This window comes from Typopeltis vanoorti, chromosome 17, assembly GCF_054136105.1.
Source record: "Typopeltis vanoorti isolate ZY-2024b chromosome 17, IOZ_Tvanoo_1.0, whole genome shotgun sequence".
NCBI lineage: Eukaryota > Metazoa > Arthropoda > Arachnida > Uropygi > Thelyphonidae > Typopeltis > Typopeltis vanoorti.
In genome coordinates this window covers 78,937,023-78,959,898 of record NC_143565.1, presented here as the reverse complement: position 1 = coordinate 78,959,898, position 22,876 = coordinate 78,937,023, and the positions used below count along the sequence as shown (strand labels likewise).

Here is a 22,876-nt window from a genome sequence, read left to right as displayed (position 1 = left end):
TTTGGAAAAGGCCTTGCAAGTCTGGAAAAGAAAAAAATTATCTTTTTTTTAGTATAGAAAAAGAAGAAATAGTTATGTGCAATTATAAGTATGTTACGAGGGTGGTCTGAGAAATTCTCAGCCTCGACCATAGTTGGCAACACTATCGGCAAGATTTTTTTTTCTAAGTTGGTACATCCGTCATAAGCATCCATGTGAAATTACAAGTCATTCTATCAAGTAGTTTGTTTTATACACCTGTTTGAAGCAAAAGTGTTGTCTGTATCCCTTGAAATGGATAAAATTAAGTATTGTGTGGTTATAAAATTCTTTGTAAAAGAAAGTTTAATGCCAAAAGAAATTCATTCGAAGTTAATAAAAATTTATGTGCACTCTTCTCCTTCATTTTTGACAATTAAGAAATGAGTTACAAAGTTTAAATGTGGCCGGTACCAGTCTTGAAAATGATCCACATGAATGACGTCCAAAAAGTGTAACAACATCAGAAATCATTGATCAAGTGCACAATATGGTATTGGATGAAGGCGAGTCAAAGTGTGCAAATTTGCTGAGACTACAGGCATTTGAAAAGAACGTGTAGGATATATTTTGCATGAAGAATTGCATATGAAAAAGCTTTGCACAAGATGGGTGGTGGCTTGCTCACAGCAGATCAAAAACACTCTTGCATGAAAATCTCTGAATAGTGCTTAGAGCATTTTAACAAGAATAAAAATGATTTTGTGCATCAATTTATTACTATGGATGAGACTTGGATTCACCATTATACACCAGAATCCAAACAGTAAACAGAAGCTGGTTGTTCAGTACCAAAGAAGAAGACAAAATCAGTTCCATCAGCAGGAAAGGTCATGACATCAGTGTTTTGGTATGCTAAAAGCATTTTGTTTATTAATTATCTTGAAAAAGGTAAAACAATAACCACGGAATATTATTCCAATCTTTTAACCAGACTAGAAGAAAAAATTCGTGAGAAAAGACCTGGTTTGCAGAAGAAAAAAATCATCTTTCATCAGGACAATGCACCTGCCCACAAAGGTGTTTTGGCAATGGTTAAATTAAGTGATCTTCACTATGAATTGTTGGAACATCCACCCTATTCCACAGATTTGGCTCCCTCTGACTCCTATCTCCTCCCAAAACTAAACTCTTCTTTGCTGGTCAGCGTTTTTCTTCAAATCAAGAGGTGATTGCAGCTGCAAAGGGGTATTTGGCAGATCTCACTGAGAACCACTACAGGGACAGAATAATGGCACTGGAGCATCGCTGGAATAAATGTATTAGTCTTAAGGGAGATTATGTTGAAAAATAAAAATAATTTTGAAATTATAAATTCGTTTTTTCATTGTTAGGCCAAGAACTTTTCAGACTGCCCTAGTAAATGTATAAGCTATATAAAGGCTAAATTTGGTATAATTTTTAGTTATATACACTATTTACTTAATAATGGACTGCGACAAGAAAGTGTCTCATCTCTATTGCTGTTCACTGTGGTGACAAATAGTGTGTTAGTTACTGACAACCAGAAAACAGAAAGAGTCATGCAGATGTGCCGATTTGGGCACATTCAGAAAAGAGTTATTAGTAACTATAGAAGAACACATATACCACAGTAAAAATAAATTTATTATGTAAATATTTAGTTTTATGTGCAAGACATCATCAGTACAAACAGCGAACAACATAAGGAATTGAACAGAGAAACAGTAGAGCATATGTGTTAAATTGGAATCTCTCTCTCTCTATATATATATATATATACAGTCATGTGTTCATGGATTAAAACTATTGGGCTTAAAATAATTAAAATTAGTTAAAAATACAATATATATAAGAGATTACAAATTTATTTAATATAAATGAGGATAACAATTTCCCACACTTTTGGAATGTGAGGCAGTCGTTATGATTGAGATTAGGTTTGATGAAGAATAGAACAGTGACTGAAGGAAGAATCAGAAAAAGAACACTGAAAAGCAGAATCAATAAAAGTGTTAAAAATGAATAAAGATTGAAATACTACAGGTGTGCTCAATAGCAGAAAATAAAAGAAGTGTGTCTGTCAGGAGAGGAAGCGCAATTGGAACCAAAACTGTTAGAAGCTAAAAGGAAAAGAGACAGAAAACAGTCAAACGTGCACAGAAATTCTGAAAGAAATGCCAAACATGGTGAATAAGAAATGAAATATGAATAGTAAAACTGTAGGTATATAAATATTGACAAAATGAAATTGAAAAAAGAACAGTAACATTAATAATGATTGATTCACTATTGAATCAATTCACTGGAATTCAACTGATAAATGGGATTTGCCACATATGGATGAGTGGGTTGGATTCACTGGAGAAATGACTACTGTGAGAATGACATTTTAAGTGGACCCAACACATTATCAATTGTGACTTTTAATGATGTTACTTCCAAAATACAGAATTCCTGGTGCTTTACACATTAATGTGACTCAAAATGTTACATCCTAGTAGAACGTGAAAGAAAGTGTATAACCCCCATAATGTATCACAGCAACCTTTCCTATTATACAGCAACATATGTTAAGTGAGAAAAAAATTGATCTCAGTACTTCGAAAAGCATACTACACTTTAAAACACTTGCATGACTCACTTCATGCATTTCATTTATGAGGTAGATAGTCCTTTATTAGAACACCTGACAGAACACTTTTCTTTTGTGTTTTATTAACATATAGCATTGTTTTTTTTTTTTTTTGAAATAACATCATTCATGCAATGAAGGCCGTGCAAGTGGCTGTAAGAATTAAAAATATCTGTCACAAAAGAAAAATAAATAATGCATTTCAATTTTTATTTAAGTTTTATTAACCGATTAAATCTCAAAGTTGAAATGCATTATTACATTAATCACTCATTTCACAAAGAATACTCTTCATCAGCATAATATTTGAATCTAGCTCTAAAAGTCCAAATATAAATACACAATATGCTATAAATGCAAAAACTAATTGTGAATATCAAAGGACTATCTAAGCAGCAACTCTTTGCTTGTCTGTTGCAGTTAAGGCACAAATACAACAACAGGCAGCTATATAATGCATAACATAATAAGACATTTGACATAACAGGATATGAAGAGCAGCAAGCCAAACAGTCCACCATAATACTACCTTGCCAAAATGCCTAATAACATTCTGTCAATGCATATAAATACAACAGTTTTAATTTTTTTGTCAAATGACATCATAAGCTTTACACATTAATGTGTAAATTAATGTGCTATTATGCAAATTTCATAGACTCTATGGGAAGCTATTTTAGTATGAAGTCTTTTGCTGAACTCAATAAGTCAACTGCTCCTTCTGTGTCCATAAAATGAATTCATTGCGCAGAAGTTATGGAGACAAAAATACACATTTTAGAGCATTACTTTACCTGCAACAATAAGATACATAAGCTACAGTACAACTGTTTTGTTAACTGTCTATATTAGCCTGACCTCTGGTAAGGGATAGAAAGAGAAGAGAATAAAATTTAAAAAAATAAAATAAATAAAAAATTATAAAATAAAACATAAAAATTTAATTAAAAGTGGAATTACAACAATTGTTACTTGTCAACTTCTCCAGTCCTGTTATCTTTAGGTTTTTAACAAAACAAAAGAGAATACAGCAAAACAGAAGTTAACTAGTAGCAATTAATCTTTTTATTTTTAACTTTTTTTATTTTATGATAATTTTTTATTTATTTAAGTTTTTTATTATTTAAATTTTCCTTTTCCCTTTTTCTTTCCCTGACCAGAAGTCACGCTATTGTAAACAGTTAACAAAACACTTTTATTATAACTTACTTATGTGTACTGTGAGTTTGAGTTCATATATATATTTTCTTCTTCTTCCTCTTTATAGTGATTTTATCCATCTAATGCAACTGTGGAAAAACCCAAACAGCTTGTTTCAGAGTGTGTTGTTGGGATGGGGAGTAACAATTTTTATGACTGTAGATGTGTGTGTTCATGCAGCCGGTTTGCCTGTTCTGGGGAATGAAAAACCAAGTTTCCAGGTGAAAAAAAAACCCTACCTCCTTATGAGACCAGCTAACTCACCTTTAATCAAAAGAGACCAGATAAAAGTTCTTCGCATCTTGGACCGGAAATGAACCCAGGTCTTTCCAACCAAAAGGCTTTATCTATAGGGATTGAGTTACATATATTCCTGATGATAATCTTGATACAGAGGATTATTTTTCTTAGTTAAAAGTGAAGTAATTGCTCTAAATGTGTTTTTATTTTCATAATTTCTACACATGATGAATGCTGACCACTCTAAGAGAAAGAACAGCCATAAAATGAATGTTTCATGGAAAGATGCTTTATTTTGCATAACACCACTGAAGTAATTCAATAAGTTTCTTCCTTTGTGAAACAGTCTAGTAATGACACTGCATCTCATACAATGAACACCAATACACTAAGTATCAATGTATTTGCTGATAAGCTGGTTTGGAAAGAACCTAAACACCAGTAAATAAGAATCATGCTGCAGATTTAATTACTGATGAATGATGATTATTCAATAACTTGTCTATGTTAACATACTAGTCTTTTTTCTTTTTTTTTTTCAAAAAATTAAATGCAAGCCAAATACTGCTGCAGCTACTAAAGTAGTATATGTGAAAGTTTGTGTATCTAAAATAATATAACAAAATATAAATAATAAAATATAATACCTAGAATTCTACACCATTTCCAAAAGGGAAAACAGTATTTTCTTCCTGACAAATAAAATAATTCATACATTTTTATACATATCAACCCTACACATGACAAGTATCAAATATAACATGACAGAACCATGTGATACAAATAATTACATTTCTATCAACTGAAAATAAAGTAGCGACAAACTTTCAATAGGGTCAATACATTGTTGTTATTTGGAATTAGGACCAAAGTTATTAAGATTATAAGGCAGTGTGTATGTCTGTTAATTGTGTGTTCATGGAAAATATCCGACTTTTACATTAATTCTACCTTAGTATCTTTCTGGGTCTACCTTCCAATGATGAGACCTCAATAAATGTTGAAACCAGTCTGGGTAATGATCCGTTCCATAAAGCATAGCAATATACATGTCCAAAAGGAAGTGTGTTTGAAAATATAGGATAATGAGACAACTGATGTGAAGTCAACACCCTCGATATAGTTAAGATACTTTATGTGCAAACTTTGAGCACGGTAAAGTTTAAATGATTTCTTGTTTAATCTTGTTTGTTATTAGTAAGTATAATTTTCTTTGCAACCAAGTGAAAAAACATTCTACAACTTATGCACACTACATCATTCTCACATTCTATACTGGCATGCTGTATAAATACTTTTATTATTATTATATGATTACTCTATGGAATCAGAAGACTCATTGCAGGAGAGCACAGGTAAAGTTTAAATGATTTCTTGTTTAGTCTTGTTTGTTATTAGTAAGTATAATTTTCTTTGCAACCAAGTGAAAAAACATTCTATAACTTATGCACACTACATCATTCTCATATTCTATACTGGCATGCTGTATAAATACTTTTATTATTATTATATGATTACTCTATGGAATCAGAAGATTCATTGCAGGAGCGCACGTGCACACACACACACAAATACCTATCATACTTCTCCTTAAAATCGCTCACAATGAATTCTGACAATCCATCCTACTCAATCATCACTCTCCAAGCAAAAAAAAAAAATAACCCACAATGCCTCACTATCCATACTGTTACGCAACTTGCAGGGATGACATTAGTTTTTTTTCTCTCTCTATTCATCATGTACTGAAAAATTTCTTTTGTGTCAATCTTATAGAAACTCTTTAACTTATAAGTTTCTATCATATCCTCTTATTTTCTGCATATCAACTAAACTTTGCAATCCACACACACCTTCAATCTATCCTCACAGGAACATTCCAAAGACCTTTTGCCAATCAGCTTGGTCACTCATCTTTTGACTCCTCTCCAATGCCTCCTGATCCCAAAGAAACTAAGGTGACCAAATCTGTGCACTTTTTTCTTTTTGTTGGAAATATTCTGTGGATGAAAGAATTAATTTCTTTTCTGAAGTCCAAAAATCCAAATGGAAAGTGCAAGGGCACTACTGTTATATAAACTTTTTATAAGGCTACATTTAAATTTTTCGACATAAACATAAAAAAAAAGTATGCCATTTATAGTTAAGAAAAAATTTAAATGTTTCCACCTGAAGTAATTTTATGAAGGCTTATAAAAAATTCAGAGTAATAGATTTCAGAGAATGAACAAAAAAGAGCAAAGCTTTTAAGGTAATGAAGCTGCCCCTGTTCTAACCTAAGGTTAAAATTCTTTAATTAGTTAAAAGTATTTAACTAATTACACATTTTCCCATATTGTATGTTTTTGGCCTTTTAAGTCTTGCACCAAATATCATGTCTTCCCTTCATTCAAGAAATATATAACCAGGTATATTTTTTAAAGATTATTTTAATACATAAAAATTTTAATTATTTAGAACTTAATTTTAGCTTTATATCCATACACAGAGGCAACTATATTACGATAAAAGCTTTGCTTTTTTTTCTGTTCAATGTCTAAAATAAAAGCTGCATGAAAAATTTCAGAAAATTGTAAGCATCAGATTTCAGTGTTTTAGATATTGCTAAATAAAACAATAAAAATATTACTAATATCAATATAAGTGTATTATAAATGAGCAGAGCTCACCTGATATCACTGTGACAATCAGTATAATCAATATTAACAATGCCAAATTTCCTTTTAGGAAATTAATAAAATTCTGAAAAAGCAAGTGCTGTTCCCAGCATGTATTCCATAATCATACTTAACATTTATCAATACTGCAGGTTTCAGGCATTTATCTAATTATATTAATTCCTATATGACTGCTTAGGGAACAGTAGCTGCTATACTAATCTTAAATAACTGATCATTCCTCTCATAGGTATGAAGCAGTGAGTAGCTGATATGTTTTAAAACATTCTGGGAATAAGCTGAAAAAAACTGTTTGTAATTTTATACATTTTCCGAAATTGTACATTTCTGGCTCAATTAAGCCTTGCACCAAATACCATGTCTTCCCTTCAATCAAGAAATATATAACCAGGTATGTTTTTTTTAATATTATTTTAATATATAAAAATTTATTTATTTATTTACTTATTTATTTTTACAAATAAGTGAACTCTGTGCTTGCATTTCGCTACAAATATGAGACAAAATATGTGAACACAAACATGTGAAGTATTGGATTGTATAAAAGTATCAAAATGTGTAAAATATCAGAATTAAAACCAACATTCTTACATTATACTGTGTGTATATAGTGAAATTCATCTGTTCAAGGTGGTTTGAATGACTGCTATGCACAAAATTTTCAGCTCTAATTTACTGACAGGAGGTGAAAATTTTCCTGCAGCTGATTTTGGAAAAAAAAAACACCATTAAAAATTTTCTGATTTCAAATTAGTGTCTGGTTACAAAGTACTAAAAACTAAAACAATCAATATAAAAATCAAAAACAAAGCAATCAACAGCAAAATATCATATGCTGAGAGCATGCTTGGCAGTGGTAGTGTGAAAAGGAGTGAAAACAATTCTTTGGATACAAACTATTCACTGCAGCAAGTTTCTTTTTTTTTTCTTTTTTCCCCTATATTATAGTAACTCTTATTATACTACACCGAAAGAAATGAGAAGAACTATAATTAACAAATACAACTGGTCAGTATGACTGAAAATGTAACAGAAAATTCAACTTATGGAGGTTGTGCATGGTACATTGTAATACAGTCGAGGAGTCCTGAATGCTATGAGTTTGATCATTAATTAAAGATGCCAAAATCTAAAATCTATAACCTATCATTTAGTCCATTCTAATGTATAATGTCACAATTATGTGGTGGCAGGCATATGTAACTATGCTACAGTTACAGATTCTAGATGATAATGGACAGCAGTATGCTTACGTTTGAGAATATTTTCTCACTCAAAGAGGGGTGCTGACTAAAATTCTAAAAATAAATGAACTTCATTTTTCATGAATCCCCCCCCACCCCCCACAATTCTGAATACCATCCTGTTGGTTCATCTGACCAATGAATGTCATTAATCCATTGGCCACACTAACCAACCAATCAGTGAACCGTAGATTCAGTCTGGAAAGGAGTAAAATATATTGATTAGAAACCTTGCATAAAAACTTGAAAGAGAGAGAATAAAAGGTACATAATTTTCAAAAATTAACCAAAATATTCAATACAATATTAACAACAACAACAAAAAAAAAAAGCTTACCACTACACTTATATCAAACTGCAACATTAGAATATCATATTTGAATGTTATGAAAAGATGCAACATAACCTAAAATTCCTTGCCAGTTCCACCACACATGATATATATCATCACTACAAAAATACAAACTATCAGCAGCCATAACATCTGTTTCCATCAAAAGGACTTTTTTCAAAATGTGCTTATTAATTTTGCATACAGTGATGTACTACACAACTTCATGTATGTATTCCTGAGCTTCTACTCGGTTGTTATGGTACATTTTAAAAAATAGATATTTAATGAAAATGATACAACTAGTTTCAGCCTTCTTCAGGTATCCACTAAAGGTAAAACACAATAATAAAAACTGAAGTTACAAAAAACGGAGAATTACAGGCAAAAATGCAATACATAATTGACATAAAAAAACATATTTTTTAAGTTGTTCTATCCAACACGCCATTGTTTATAGCGCGCTTGTGAGTTCTCGTGAACGCCAGTATTGAACAACTGCAGCATGGCCATCAGGGATGTTGTAACTTAAATTGCTGTTCAAATGTTCAGGATTAAGTAGGATTTCTCTGGATTCCACAATTTTCCTTTCAAACTCATCATTGTAGCGAAAAATGTTTTCGGATTTATCCCAGCAAACTGAGTGACTTTGGAGATCGTTATGATGATTTTTTGAGAAAAGAACATGACTGGATAGTGCAGATGCATGTGATCTTTTATAGGAGATGTCTCTCTTATGCTCTTCTATACGTAGTTCAATAGATTTGTTAGACTGTCCAAAGTAAGGAATATTACAATCGCACCATAATTTGTAAACACCTGGATATTTTAGGTTGTGATGAATAGGCTTCGGATGGCTTATAAGAGAACGGATTTTAGGAAGTGTAGTGAAAAACGTCCTGATGTTGTATTTTTTAAGGACTTTAGCTAATTTATTGGAGAATGAACTAATGTATGGGATGGAGATGCTACCTTTAAAATTAGTAGTTTCCGTAGTACACTGCCTAGGAGGATCAAGAAGAAATTTCTTAATTGTTTTTTCAGAATATCCATTTTGTTTAAAGATAAGAGAAAGGCGATTCATTTCTTTTTGGAGCTCATCTGGTTCATTTAAAAGAGAGCATGCTCTGTGTCCTAAGGTAGAAATAGTTCTGAGATTTTGAGGTGGAAAGTGATGGGATCGACAGTGCAGAGAACTATTAGTATGAGTGGATTTTCTGTATATAGAAATTTTAAATCTATCAGAGCATCGTGTAAGAATTACATCCAGGAACAGAAGGCAGTTATTTCGTTCTAGTTCAGGAGTGAATTTTATATTAGAATGCTAGTTGTTAAGATGATGAAGAAAATCCATGAGAGATGTGTGCCCGTGACTCCATGTTATAAAAATGTCAACATAATTCCTCCAAAGTTTCGGCTTAAGTGAGAAGGATGATTATGCCTTTCCTTTCAAAATCTTCTAGGAAAATGTTTGCTAGAACTGGGGATAAAGGGTTGCCCATTGCTAGGCCTTGGTTTTGTTTGTAAATGGAGTCCCTATATCTGAAGTAGCCAGATTGAATACAATGCTTTAATAAAGCAAATAACTTTTTAGACAATCTGTCCTTTAGTAATGTTAATATCTCGTCAGTAGGGATGTTAGTAAATAATGAGATAATGTCAAAACTTGCTATGATATCATTTTCTTCGCTGATGGAAATATTTTTTATATGAGAAAAAAAATCTGTGGTGTTTTTGATGAATGATGAAGATTTATTGGAGAAACACTTGAGGTATTCTGCAAGATATTTAGAAAGCTTATAAGTAGGACCATCAATTCCTTGTGTTTGAACAACTGCAGCATGGCCATGCTGCAGTTGTTCAATACTGGCATTCACAAGCACGCTATAAACAATGGCACGTTGGATAGAACAACTTAAAAAAAAACGTTTTTTATCAATTATGTATTGCATTTTTGTCTGTAATTCTCAGACAAAATAACATCAGAGACAATAATAACTTCAATTTTTATTATTGTGTTTTACCTTTAGTGGATACCTGAAGAAGGCTGTAAAAGGCTGAAACTAGTTGTATCATTTTCATTAAAACTTAATATTTTATCTCGGTTTAAAGTCATTAAATATCTATTTTTTAAAATACAGGGTGTTCGGGATAAATTTGACATATTTATAATTAATTATATTTTTCCGTAAGTTACATGTATTAACACACACTTCTCTTCATTTAAAAGTTTGGACCCTTCTTCATTCATATACAAGATGTCAGAAAGGATGGATAGCTGGAACCCACCTGAATCATGGAAGAGAATAACTTGTATCATGATGATTCGTGCCCGCCATCAAAATAAGGATATTACGACTGCTGCCCAATGCTCCCTGAATACAGTAAAAACAATCAGGCATGAACTAGAGACTTGCAATGGTGACTACGAGGATGTAGCAAGAAGAAAGATCCCTAGCAGACGATCTGATTGCGTTCGTACAGCAGAATTCCTCGCAAATCTGCAGGAACAGGTGTTGAAGAACCCTGGCATTGGAATTCGGTCTTTGTTCGTGGAGTTGCTAACTGTAGTCAAGCCCTGGATAACAAGGGTAGCCAATGGTAGGCCGTATGTATGGCAGCAGGATTCGGCCCCTTGCCACACCTCTGGGAAAAGTCAAAAATGGTTGTCTGAAAATTTCTACAACTTCACCAGTCCAAATGTTTGGCCTCCAAACTCCCCAGACCTTAACCCCATGGATTATTTTGTATGGGGCGCAGTTGAAAAAGACACCAATCGCACTTCCAGTAATACAAAAGCCCAGTTAATGGATAAAATTAAAACAGTTTTTGCGGCCCTTCCCAGGGAGACTGTAGCATCAGCTTGTTCGAGGTTCCGAAGCAGAATTGAAGCTGTGATCGATGCTAATGGTGGTTATTTTGAGTAAATCTTGTTGATAGTATTGTAATTAACTCTGCCTGTAATGTTTTTTTGTCAATTCATTAAATTTAATAGATACAAAGAAGATTTTCTTTTTCCTTACGAAACTGTCAAATTTATCCCGAACACCCTGTATATATATATATATATATATATATATATATATATATATCAATGCTGATAACAGAAATTACTTACACCTTTCGTATCCAATGCATCACAATGCATCTACCGTCACAAGGAGGGTTACATCAGGAAGAGAGAAACATAACAGAGGGGGAAAATGCTACAACTCTGAAGTGCCACTCAGAACTAACCAAAAACAAAGAACAACTGAAGAATATCAAACCAAGGAAACATATCACTACACAAAACAATATATATGCCAATCCTCAAGGTTCAATCAACTTTGGAACCTTAGAAATGGAACGGCAAAAGATTATACAATAAGAGGATTATCCTACAAACATCAGCCAAATAATAAGAAAGTAGTCTTAAAGATGAACCTCAACAGCATAACAAACCAACCAGAATACTGTCTATAAATAGTATTCTCTCTCCCTTCAACAGGAATTAACATGATCACAGCAGCAAAAACAGAAGCACTTAAAGATGACAAAAAAATAAAGAAAAAAAAAAGTAGGGGAGAGAATAAGAGATATACATATGTATAAAATAACACAAACGAGATACATCTTGTATCTCTTCATCGTTGTAAATGAGAAGTGGTTGGATTTATAGATAAAAAGGATTATTGGAAAAAAAAAGGAAAAAAATGAAGTCTACTGCTAAAAACCTCCTGAAGGGAAAAAAAAGCAATAACTACAGACTGCCATTATAGAATCCTTTCCAAATCACATCTCAAGGAATCTGCGCTACTACTAGAAACTCCCATTAACTCACAATTTGGCTTGTGTCTTCTGAAGCTTCTCTACACTGCTTTCTGCCAACTTAAAGAAAATAGAACCACCATCTCATGTCATTTCACCATTCGCAAATAAAAACAGATCTTTATCCTCGTCCTTTTCTGTATACCTATACATGCTACTCAATCAACAGTATCTTCCCTATAAGAAAAAGAGTAGCAAATCAGATATGCAGGCTTAATACTGAAGTTATAACACATCTTATCTACTAAAGAAAAGTTCTACAAATTCCAATGGAGAGAATCATATCACTGTCTGTTCTGCAACACCCCAGGCACCATGGAACACATGCCTATCTTACATGTCCTACACAAAGCAGTCACGAGTGCCCTGAATAGTGATGATATCACCTGAAACTACAAACACATCACACATGCCAACAGAAAAATTACTAATAATACCTTTTCCATAGACTAGATAAAATAAAGTATATGTAATCTCTTCACTGCTGATATCATCTACAACTCTATTCACAAAACCACACAAAAGAAAACCAGAATCTATCAGTCACTGAGTCTGAGTAACATCTCATGTGTAGATTACATAGGAAGCTGAACAGTGGACTGTGTCATTCAAATTTCATCAGAGAAAAAGATGAAATCTGAGCCCAATTCAATAAAAAGTGGAAATGAAATAGCACCATCTGCTGGACAGGAGAAGATAATGTGAACATTCCATAACAAGAAAGATAACCTCTTTGTATTGGCTTCATTTCTGTTTTATACTTATTTTTCATTTCACTATGTACTTTATAAAATGTAGTTTTTTTTTTTTTTTTTTTGCTTTGTTCCAGTTATTTAAGTGTATATTTGAAACTAAATTAAAAAAAAAAAAAAACTGAATGTAAAAAAAAAATATCGACACACATTTTTACTCCATAAAGCTGAAATAAGGAAGAGTTTATAATCTTCCAGCTTACACAGGAAGGAGAAAATATTTTCCATGCTTCAAGCAATGCAGTTTTGAGCAGACTCTCAGCTGCATGAGAATGTTCATAGTCTTCTTCCAATTTGATGATGAAAAATTGCTTCGAGTCCTAAAGTCAGGGTTTGCTGGAAAACTTGAACTAAGTGGGCTGAATGTGTGCAATCCAATTTCTTGGGATTTTTATGCCACCATTATTGTTAAGATTAATTAGGGCAATTAATCAAAATCTCACAGGCTTCTTTAAATTTCCATTCATGCCAGGTTTTTGTATGATGTAAAGAACAAGTACTTTTCCAATCAATTTGGTGTAAGGTGTTAAGAGCGTGATCTGAGAAGCCTGCTTCACCAAAATTATTAAATTTAATATGTCGTTTGTGTGTGTTTTTTTTTTTGTTTACGGAAGAGCCTGTATGTCCAGTTTTCCCTATATAAAATAACAATAATTAATAATTGTCATTTTATATAGTTTTATAATTCCCTTAAATTATATAGTCCCCTATAGAATTTAAGTTACAGGTGCAATAGATACAATAAACTACAGGGTGAGAGGAGCCTTAGAGAAGATGAATATGTTTTTTAATTTTATAAGTGGTTTAAAAGTGGCTTTTTTCACCAAAGGTCAGGACAATAGTTTTAATAGTTGACCAGTAACTTTAGTATACCATGTAGATTGTAGTGCACCTTATTTCTTTGTATATATGTGCATACTCTAGATGATGACCTTAATGTGAAGGTTGAAACATAAAGCGATTATGTTGATTTATATTAAACTGAAGTTTTACTTTATCATGGTATTGCTTCCATAATTTCTAAGATGTATTCTGATCACCATGTAAGCATGAAGAAACGGAGTGATTCTAATATGTCCTTTCTCCACAGAAGCCTACAATTTTAAAAATCTTCAGGATTCGCATCTCTAATCAGGAGAACAATCTCCTGTTCACAAAAGGAATGAAGACCTTTACATCATTCTGTTTTATTCTTCTGATTAGAGATGTGAATCCCGATTGACCAGTGTATATATATTCGCTGGATAGTTGGTTCTGGTTTCCAGTTCCATAAGCCATTGATTTTTTTCCCAGGGTTTAATTTTGTGCAAGAGGTTTCTGAGTATATTCTGTGTGTTGTGTGGATGGTTTTCATTTCTTTCTCATTGGGTATTATGAGATGTCATCAGCATATGTTCTCAGGGTAATTTTCCAATGTGGATCAACTGCCTGGCTACACTGGATAATATGCTGCTATGTACTTTTCTTTTTCTACAAGAGGTTTATAGCCAGTGTACAGTCCAATACACTAGAGAGAGATAGAGAACAGCCTTACTTTATCCTTAGCAAGTAAAGTAATGTGCTCTAGCTGCTTGTTTACTCTAAAAAAAACAGATGTCCTCAGGACTTCAAGAAATACATTCAACACTATCAAAACCAGTTTCTTTGTCAAAGCAGATTGGCACCATGCTTTTCATTCTGAATAGTATGGTGCCAATCTGCTTTGACATGATTAGGTGTAAGATATCATGTATTGAACTCCCTGGCATACAGTAAGTTTGGTAACAGTCAACATCATCAGGTAGGATGAACTTCAGTCAGTTTGCTAAGGCTTTGGAAATAATTCTGCATTGAGCATTAATTAGAGAAACTGGTTGTCAGTTTTCAAGGTCTGCCTGTTTATCTCCTTTCTTAGAAAAGAGATGCACGCAGCTGAAGTTGTGACGATAAAAAAAAAAGAAAAAAAAAAAGAGGAGCTTTTTCCCCAGTATTTGAAGAAAAGAGTTCATTGAGAAGTTGATTCAAGAAGACTAAAAAAAAAAAAAATGATGTGAATCCATACATGCGTGGAGATTTGTTTTTTTGGAAGGGTAGTTACTCAGAGTATCCTCAGCCACTAAGAAAAACTTGAGTGGTGGGATACTCCTTTGATTCCTCAGAAATTCTCTAATGGCTTCTTAAGAAGCTCATATAGAGTCTGCAGATAGTTTGATTACTAATTTCATTTTTTTAAAGGGATTGCATTTGATGATAACATCTTGCGACAGAATGGTTCAGATGCTAGTTGTACCACAGCGTTTTTCTTTGAGAGAGAATAAGTACTTAGTGGGAGCATCTAATAGTTTTATATTTGTATCCTAATCTAACAAAAGCAATGATTTAACAATAGCTATTAACAAAAGGTATCTCTGCTGTTAAGCACAGTTAAACATTAGTGCAACTCTTTAAATGAATACCACAGTTATCCCATTATCAACAAACTAGGCCACACAGTTTCTCTAATTAATGCTCAATTCTGCATTGAGCATTAATTAGAGAAACTGGTTGTCAGTTTTCAAGGTCTGCCTGTTTATCTCCTTTCTTAGAAAAGAGATGCACGCAGCTGAAGTTGTGACGATAAAAAAAAAAGAAAAAAAAAAAGAGGAGCTTTTTCCCCAGTATTTGAAGAAAAGAGTTCATTGAGAAGTTGATTCAAGAAGACTAAAAAAAAAAAAAAATGATGTGAATCCATACATGCGTGGAGATTTGTTTTTTTGGAAGGGTAGTTACTCAGAGTATCCTCAGCCACTAAGAAAAACTTGAGTGGTGGGATACTCCTTTGATTCCTCAGAAATTCTCTAATGGCTTCTTAAGAAGCTCATATAGAGTCTGCAGATAGTTTGATTACTAATTTCATTTTTTTAAAGGGATTGCATTTGATGATAACATCTTGCGACAGAATGGTTCAGATGCTAGTTGTACCACAGCGTTTTTCTTTGAGAGAGAATAAGTACTTAGTGGGAGCATCTAATAGTTTTATATTTGTATCCTAATCTAACAAAAGCAATGATTTAACAATAGCTATTAACAAAAGGTATCTCTGCTGTTAAGCACAGTTAAACATTAGTGCAACTCTTTAAATGAATACCACAGTTATCCCATTATCAACAAACTAGGCCACCATATTTCCATATATATACAGAAAAGTGTAACACACAACAAAAAAAAACTTAATTTTTTTCAAAATTACTCTGTTATTTGTCAAATTTACAATATTATCAGATATTAAGGTTGCAAAATCTGTGGATTTTTCTGTTAAGAAGGGGTATATACGGAACTACAGGTTAGGCAATTATAACAAGCTTCGGAGTGAGCTTGCAGCCATCCCATGGCAAAACATATTGCACGGGAAAGATGTTAGCAGTGCAGGGGATAAAATAAGCGGGTGTCTGAGGAAAGCAATATCAGATTGTGTCCCCATGGTCAGGAAGACAAACATGGTAGGCATTAGATGGATGAGCAGTAGTATCAAGCTTGATCTGAAAAAAAAAAAAAAAATGTTATGGAGAATGTACAAGGAGAAATGCGATCAGTACAAGGCTCAAGCTAGGAAGGTTACCAGCATAGTAAGAAAAGCTAAATCAGATTATGAGAAGACCTTAGCCAATGAGATCAAGAGTAATCCCAAAGAGTTCTTTCGCTATGTGACGTATATACTGCTTTCTGTATTATGCACCATCTACCCAATACAATTGTAGCATCCTGAATAGCTTTTCTCATGACACCTTATAATATTCCCTTTCCAGATGTGCAAAGCTGAAAAACAGATCCTTATTATATTCCTATGATTTCTGAACTATTTGTCTCTGAAAGTGAAAATATTATTATTATTACACAGGTCAAAACACAGAATCAGAATCTTCCTCAAAGTAAGACATATTGAAGAAGATCCATTATTCACACAATACCTATCATACCTCTCCTTAATCTTATTCACTGACAAAGCACCCACCTCTGGCAACCCATTCACACTACCCTTTAAGCAAAAAATCTAGTTCTAACACCCTTGCTAACCACACTCTTACACAATTTCCAAAAAAAGATGACTTTAGTGTCAATCCTATAAAACCTCTTTAATAACTTATGGGCTTCTATCATGCCTCATTTTTTTCCTATCAACTTGTTTTTGAAGACCACAGAATGTCAATCTATTCTTATAGGGAGTATTCCATAGGCATGCCACAATCTTTGTCACTCACCTCTCTACCACTTCTTCATTGCTACAGAATCCAGGTTTCCAGATTTGCACACACTAGTCCAGATGTGGCCTTATTAAAGCCTTAAAAAGGGAAAGAAACAATAACTTCTCTCTATTTCTGTTTGTTAGCATGTTTTACAACTACCACATAACCTGATGTGCTGTTTTGGCTACCTTCACAATATACCCTCTAAGCTTCAACTCCATGCCCACTATAACTCCAAAGTCCTTGGCTTCTTAAGTTTTCTGTCATTCAGTTCCATTAATATAGTAAACAGCTTGTGATCTCTTCTACCCAAAGTGCATCATCTTACACTTTGCCACATTAAGCTGGCAGCCATTTACCTGTACCCATAATGTTAGTCTATTTAAGTCATCTGCAGAATTTACATATCACCTTCATTTACCATTGCTCTTCCCAGTTTTGCATCACCATGCAATCATTTCCTATATCACTGATGTACAAATTAAACAGAGGACCAAGTACTGAGCACTGTGGAGCACCACTGGTCACCTGCCTTTACCTGGACTCAACTCCATAAATCACTCTTTCATATCTGTCTATCAGCCACCCTCTAATCCAAATTGCCAGATTTATATCCATTCCTATTTCTTCCAAATGATGCAACAGAGTTCTATTGAAATCTTATCAAATAGCCTTTGCAAAGTCTATCAGCATCTGTCTGCTGCAGTGAGTAGCCATTTCCCTTATCTAACTTCACTGTCACTTTATTATAAAACATAAGCAAATTACTAAGGCAAGATCTACCCTTTACAAAACCTCCATTATAAAGTATCATATTCCTGCCTGGTAGACTGCATATGAGTGGCAATGGACTGCATTTTGAATGGTTTTGGAGGGACTCATTTGCAAAGGTTGCTGCTAGAAGGAAATGTAATGAGTAAGATATCATTGGAGGTCAGAGACAGTGCCGTAACGAGGGCGTGGCGAAAGAGGCACCCGCCATGGGCACAACTAGGTTTGGGGCGCAAAAACGTATAACATTTTTGGGTTGGGGGGGGGGGGGGTGAAAGTTACACACTTGCCACAGGCACTTCATACCCTCATTATGTCACTGGTCAGAGATGAATGTAAATGAGCAGAAGGGTGGACTGGGTGAGACTGATGTGGTTGTGAATGGAAAGGAGAATGTGCGACAGGAATGCAAGTTTGACAGGGAAATGAAATGGGCTGGAGGAGGGGGGGTAATGAGAGAGAATTCTGAAAGAAATAATGAATGCATGTATGTGGATGGTCAACATAGAAATAGAACATCCTGAAAAACATGGGAGTTGAGTGTATGGCAGAGAAGGTAGCAGACAGGAGCAAGTGAGAAGTCACAGATGGGGTATAGAATGAGTAGGACTGGTTATAGACCAAGAAATCAACTGTTGTGCTTATTTACGAAGACCAGGAGTATCAAGAATAAGGGAGATGAAACTGCTGCACTGATTGAGTTTATGTGCCCAAAAATAGTTAAAATAAGTGAAACATGGTTGGATAAGAATGACAACTTGACAGGAATAGAAATGGAGGGATATGACGTTTTTCACGAAGATGGGAAAAGCATTTTGCTGATGTTAGCAGAGGAATTGTCTGTGCAAGGTTGAGATACAAGCAAAGAAAAAAGTGACAGTGGTTTTGAAGCAGTATGGTGTGGAGGCTGATAAAATGAGATGTTTGGTGGGGTGTTGCTACAGGTCAGGTAATGTGGAAGGTAGACATAAAGAAATATATAGGCTTCGTGAGCAAGTGAAGGGTAGTCATTATAGGTTATTTCAATTATGGTAATATTGATTGGAATGAAGAGATAACATAAGGGAATAAGAAGAATGAAATTTTCAAGCTCTTAAGGGACAACAATTTTGGGCAATATATAACAGAGAGCACACTGGGTTAAGCATCTTAGATCTGGCTATATCACTGGAGGATGTGACTGTGAATGGAGTGTTTAATCTTCATCTGATTGGTGAGAGTGATCATGAAGTGATCATCTGGGTTGCAATCAATCATATAAGAACTATAAAGAAGGGATATATGTGTAGCTATAGCGTGGAAAGAGGACTTGAGTAGAAAGAATACAAATGCTGTGTGGGCAATGATCAAGAGCTATTTAACAGCAGCAATGTCTGAGTGTATTCCAAAGGTGAAAAAGCTAAACAAAGTAGGAGTATAATGGATGAATGAAGAAATTAAGTGTCTGCGCAAGTGGTTAGCATGACCACTCTCCAGTCAAGAGGCTGCGGGTTTGAATCCCGCCATGGGCATGGATGTTTGTGATCGTCTGTGGAAATACTAGTGGTCGGCTGTAGATGGCGTTGATGTAGTTGTGGTCAGTTGGTGGATTGTGAGTGATGGAAGCAGAGCTGTAGAGTATATGCCCTCCTTTGATGAGTCTTTGGACTCCCTGGAGGCGGCAAATAATAATAATAATTATTATTGCCAGCCTGGCTGGCTGGCCGATGGGTTAGCTTATCTGCTCTCCAGCCAAAAGGCTACGGGTTCGAATCCCACCGTGGACATGGATGTTTGCGATTGTCTGTGGAAATACTGGTGGCAGTGGTTGGCAGTAGATGGCGTTGGTGCGGTCAGTTGTGGATGAGTGGTGTAGACAGAGCTGTAGAGCAGATGTCCTCCCTTGATGAGTCGTTGGACTCCCTGGAGGTGTCGTGTAATAATAATATGGAAGAAGGCACTGTGGAGGCAACACAAGATGAATGTTGGTAATGATCAGCTGAATGAAGAACAAGGAGCAGATCACGAAGGTGGCTTGGTTGGCAAAGACAGCAAAAGTGCAGTATTATAGGAAATGAGCCAATCAAGCTAAAAAATCCAGGTGAATTCTTTCGATATGTTGCAAGTAGAGGGAAAAAAAAAAAAACTATGGGAGGATGATTCTAGTTGGTGACACTGACAGATTGGTAACCAATGTGGAGGATATAACTGAAGTATTCAATGATCGTTTATCACTGTATTCCAATCATGAGAAGATGGAGTGTAAAGCTATGGGGGGGGGGAGGAGGAACTGATGGTGAATGAGCAGGAAGTATATGAGTAATTAAGTAAACTTGATGTTTAATTAGTCACTCCCCCATACAAAGCCAGCAAAGGTTGGTCGATTGGTAGAGCCTCTGCTACTAATGGCTCACGAAAAAAGTTAAGCAAGTTTGAGCGCAGTTAGTAGTTGGAAGGGGTTAATTGTTTTCTGCTGTTGGCACACTCTCCCTCGATAAGTCTTTGGACTCCCTGGAGGTGTCATGTAATAATAATAATAATAATACAAAACCTGCTTACACCTATCAGACAGCCAATCTCCAATCCAATGCACTAATCTACTATCCAACCCCATTTGTTCCAATTTAAATACTAGTTTCTCATGTGGCAATCTATCGAAAGCCTTTGCAAAATCTAAATATACTACTGTATATGCATTCCTTTGTTCAATGTATTCGTCACATTGTTATAACAAGAAAGCAGACTGCTAAAACACAATCATCCCTTAGCAAACTCATGTTTTCCATTAAAGAGAATACTGCTGCTGTCATCCAGGTTCTGATTCCTTGACTACACCTGCTTCTCCAACATTTTGACCACGACTCCAATCAAGCTGACTGGAGTTGTGGTCTTATCACCCACTTTATGAAGCAAAACAATTTTGCCATCTTACCACTACTTTGGAACTTGGGCTAATAATCTAAGACTCATGTGAAACAGTAAATTAAAGCTGTTGTTAACTTCCTGGAACATTCCCTAAACAAATGGTGATATACCATAAAGTCCCATGTCCTTTTTGACATCAAGTTTACTCAATTCCTCATACGCCTCCTGCTCACTCACCATTACTGGTTCCAAACCCATTCCCCCCCCCCATTGCTATCAAGTTCTGCATTATGTTACAATCACAAGGATGGAATATTTTAATGAAATGCTTAGTGTTTATCATTCTCCCATAATTATTCTTCCTTCCACATATTGAAAAAACTCCAGAATTTCTTTTACCCTCATTTGCTAATTATTGTTTATGGTGACTCACTTAGTAAGGGTAGTAAAAATTACCCTTACTAAGTGAGTCACCTTTCTTGCTTGCTCTCCGTACACCTCATGTAACTGATTATCTCCACTCATTGTGGGCTGCCTCCTCAATGCCTTTTTCTTCTAGACTGATTTCACCTCTTCAGTGCTGCTTGGTCTCTACTCAGTCATTGCCTCTGCTAGATACTTCTTGAGTAGAGACCAAGCAGCATTGATTTCCTTCCCTTCCAATTCCTCACTCCATGATATTGCTGCAATACTCCTTCCCACTTGATCTTTTGTGTTCATTCTTGTTCAGCAATACTCCATGAAATCCGAAGCTGCCTCCCGAGTTTGTCATAATCTATCCCCCTTATAGTTCCATATATAACCCTTTCTCACAAAAGTCCTGATATGGCTGGCCACCACCGATCACTTCATAGTCACTTTCACCAACTGGAGGAAGATGTGACACTTAATTTACAACAATATCTTCCGATGATATAATCAAATCCAAGACTCTTGATCCACGTGTGGCCTCTGTTATGTCCTACTTAAAGTAGTTGTCCCTTAAAAATTCAAGAAGTTTTTTAAGGGACAAATGATGGTTCCTGATGCTGTCTCTTCATTCCAGTCTATACTACCATAATTGAAATTATCTATAATGATCACCCTTTTCTTATTAGCCAAACCAATTGGCCTAAACATTTCCTTCTCAGTGCGTTCCACATTACCAGGTCTATAGCAACACTCTACTAAACATTTCATCCTGTCCCCCTTCGCACTATACTGCTTCAAAACCACTGTCAGTATATGCTCCTTACATCTCCACCCTAGATGGGCACAAATCCTCTACCATCATCAATAACATTCCTCCTCCACCTCCCTTTTCGCCATAGAAAGACTACATATCTCCAACTCTATTCCTGTCAGAATCTTTGTTCAACCATGTCTCACTTATGCCAACAATGTTTAACTGAATGTATTCTATCAATACTACAATTTTATTCCTCTTGCTTTGAATACTTCCAGCATTTGTAAACATACACACTAAATCATTTCTGTTTCTATAACAAGTCCCACTGACCCTACTTCTCGGATATTACTCCTCTACACTGCCACCCCCCCATCCATCCCTGTCTATCATCACACATTACACCCCCTTCCTAAATGTCATCCCCACATCCTTGACTATCTTAATCCCTTCTTGCACACTCACACATCTACTCCTGAAACCATCATCTACACTTCTCATGCAGTGTCTCCCTGTCCACCCCGACCTTCCCATTTGCCTGTCCACCCTGTGTTCTTTCTCTCATTCTCTTCACTCATGCCACTCACCTCATTATTCACAAACTTGCCTAACTTACTCTCCTGCTCTTCCCCCAACACCTCTTGCTTCCTCAAGTCTTACATTCACTTTAGTCATTTTCTCTTGCGAGAAGAACAGTTTCTCCAACTGACTCGCACTAAATCCATTCAAATGTAGCCCATCTCTTTTATACAGCTTTATACATCCCCTCAAATTTATTCCACACATTCACAAAATGAACGCCTTTCTCATCACCCAACTCTGCTAGCATACCATTCATAATGTTTGCTTGCCTTCTCAACTCATCATTATCATACCTAGGCAACACGCTAACTAGCTTACTTACAACACTGTTGCCTTGCATTCTCCTTAACAGTTTCATTACATCCCTTCTTACATTTTCCTTGTTACCAGTCAAATCATTCATGCAAACTATCACTGCCAACTCTTTTGCTCATGTAATCCTC

General features: G+C 34.9%; 1 protein-coding gene across 8 annotated transcripts in view; it reads right to left on the bottom strand.

Annotated features, from left to right (window-relative positions):
• Positions 1 to 22,876, bottom strand: part of pps (protein partner of snf) — a 553,267-nt gene that overhangs the window by 482,957 nt on the left and 47,434 nt on the right. For 5 of the 8 annotated variants that reach the window (XM_090406767.1, XM_090406772.1, XM_090406773.1 and 2 more), the window contains exon 3: positions 4,702 to 4,746. The exons of the other annotated variants lie outside the window; for them this stretch is intronic. The gene's annotated coding sequence lies outside the window, so the exon portion shown is untranslated. The remainder of the gene's footprint in view (positions 1 to 4,701; positions 4,747 to 22,876) is intronic. 8 annotated transcript variants of the gene reach the window in all.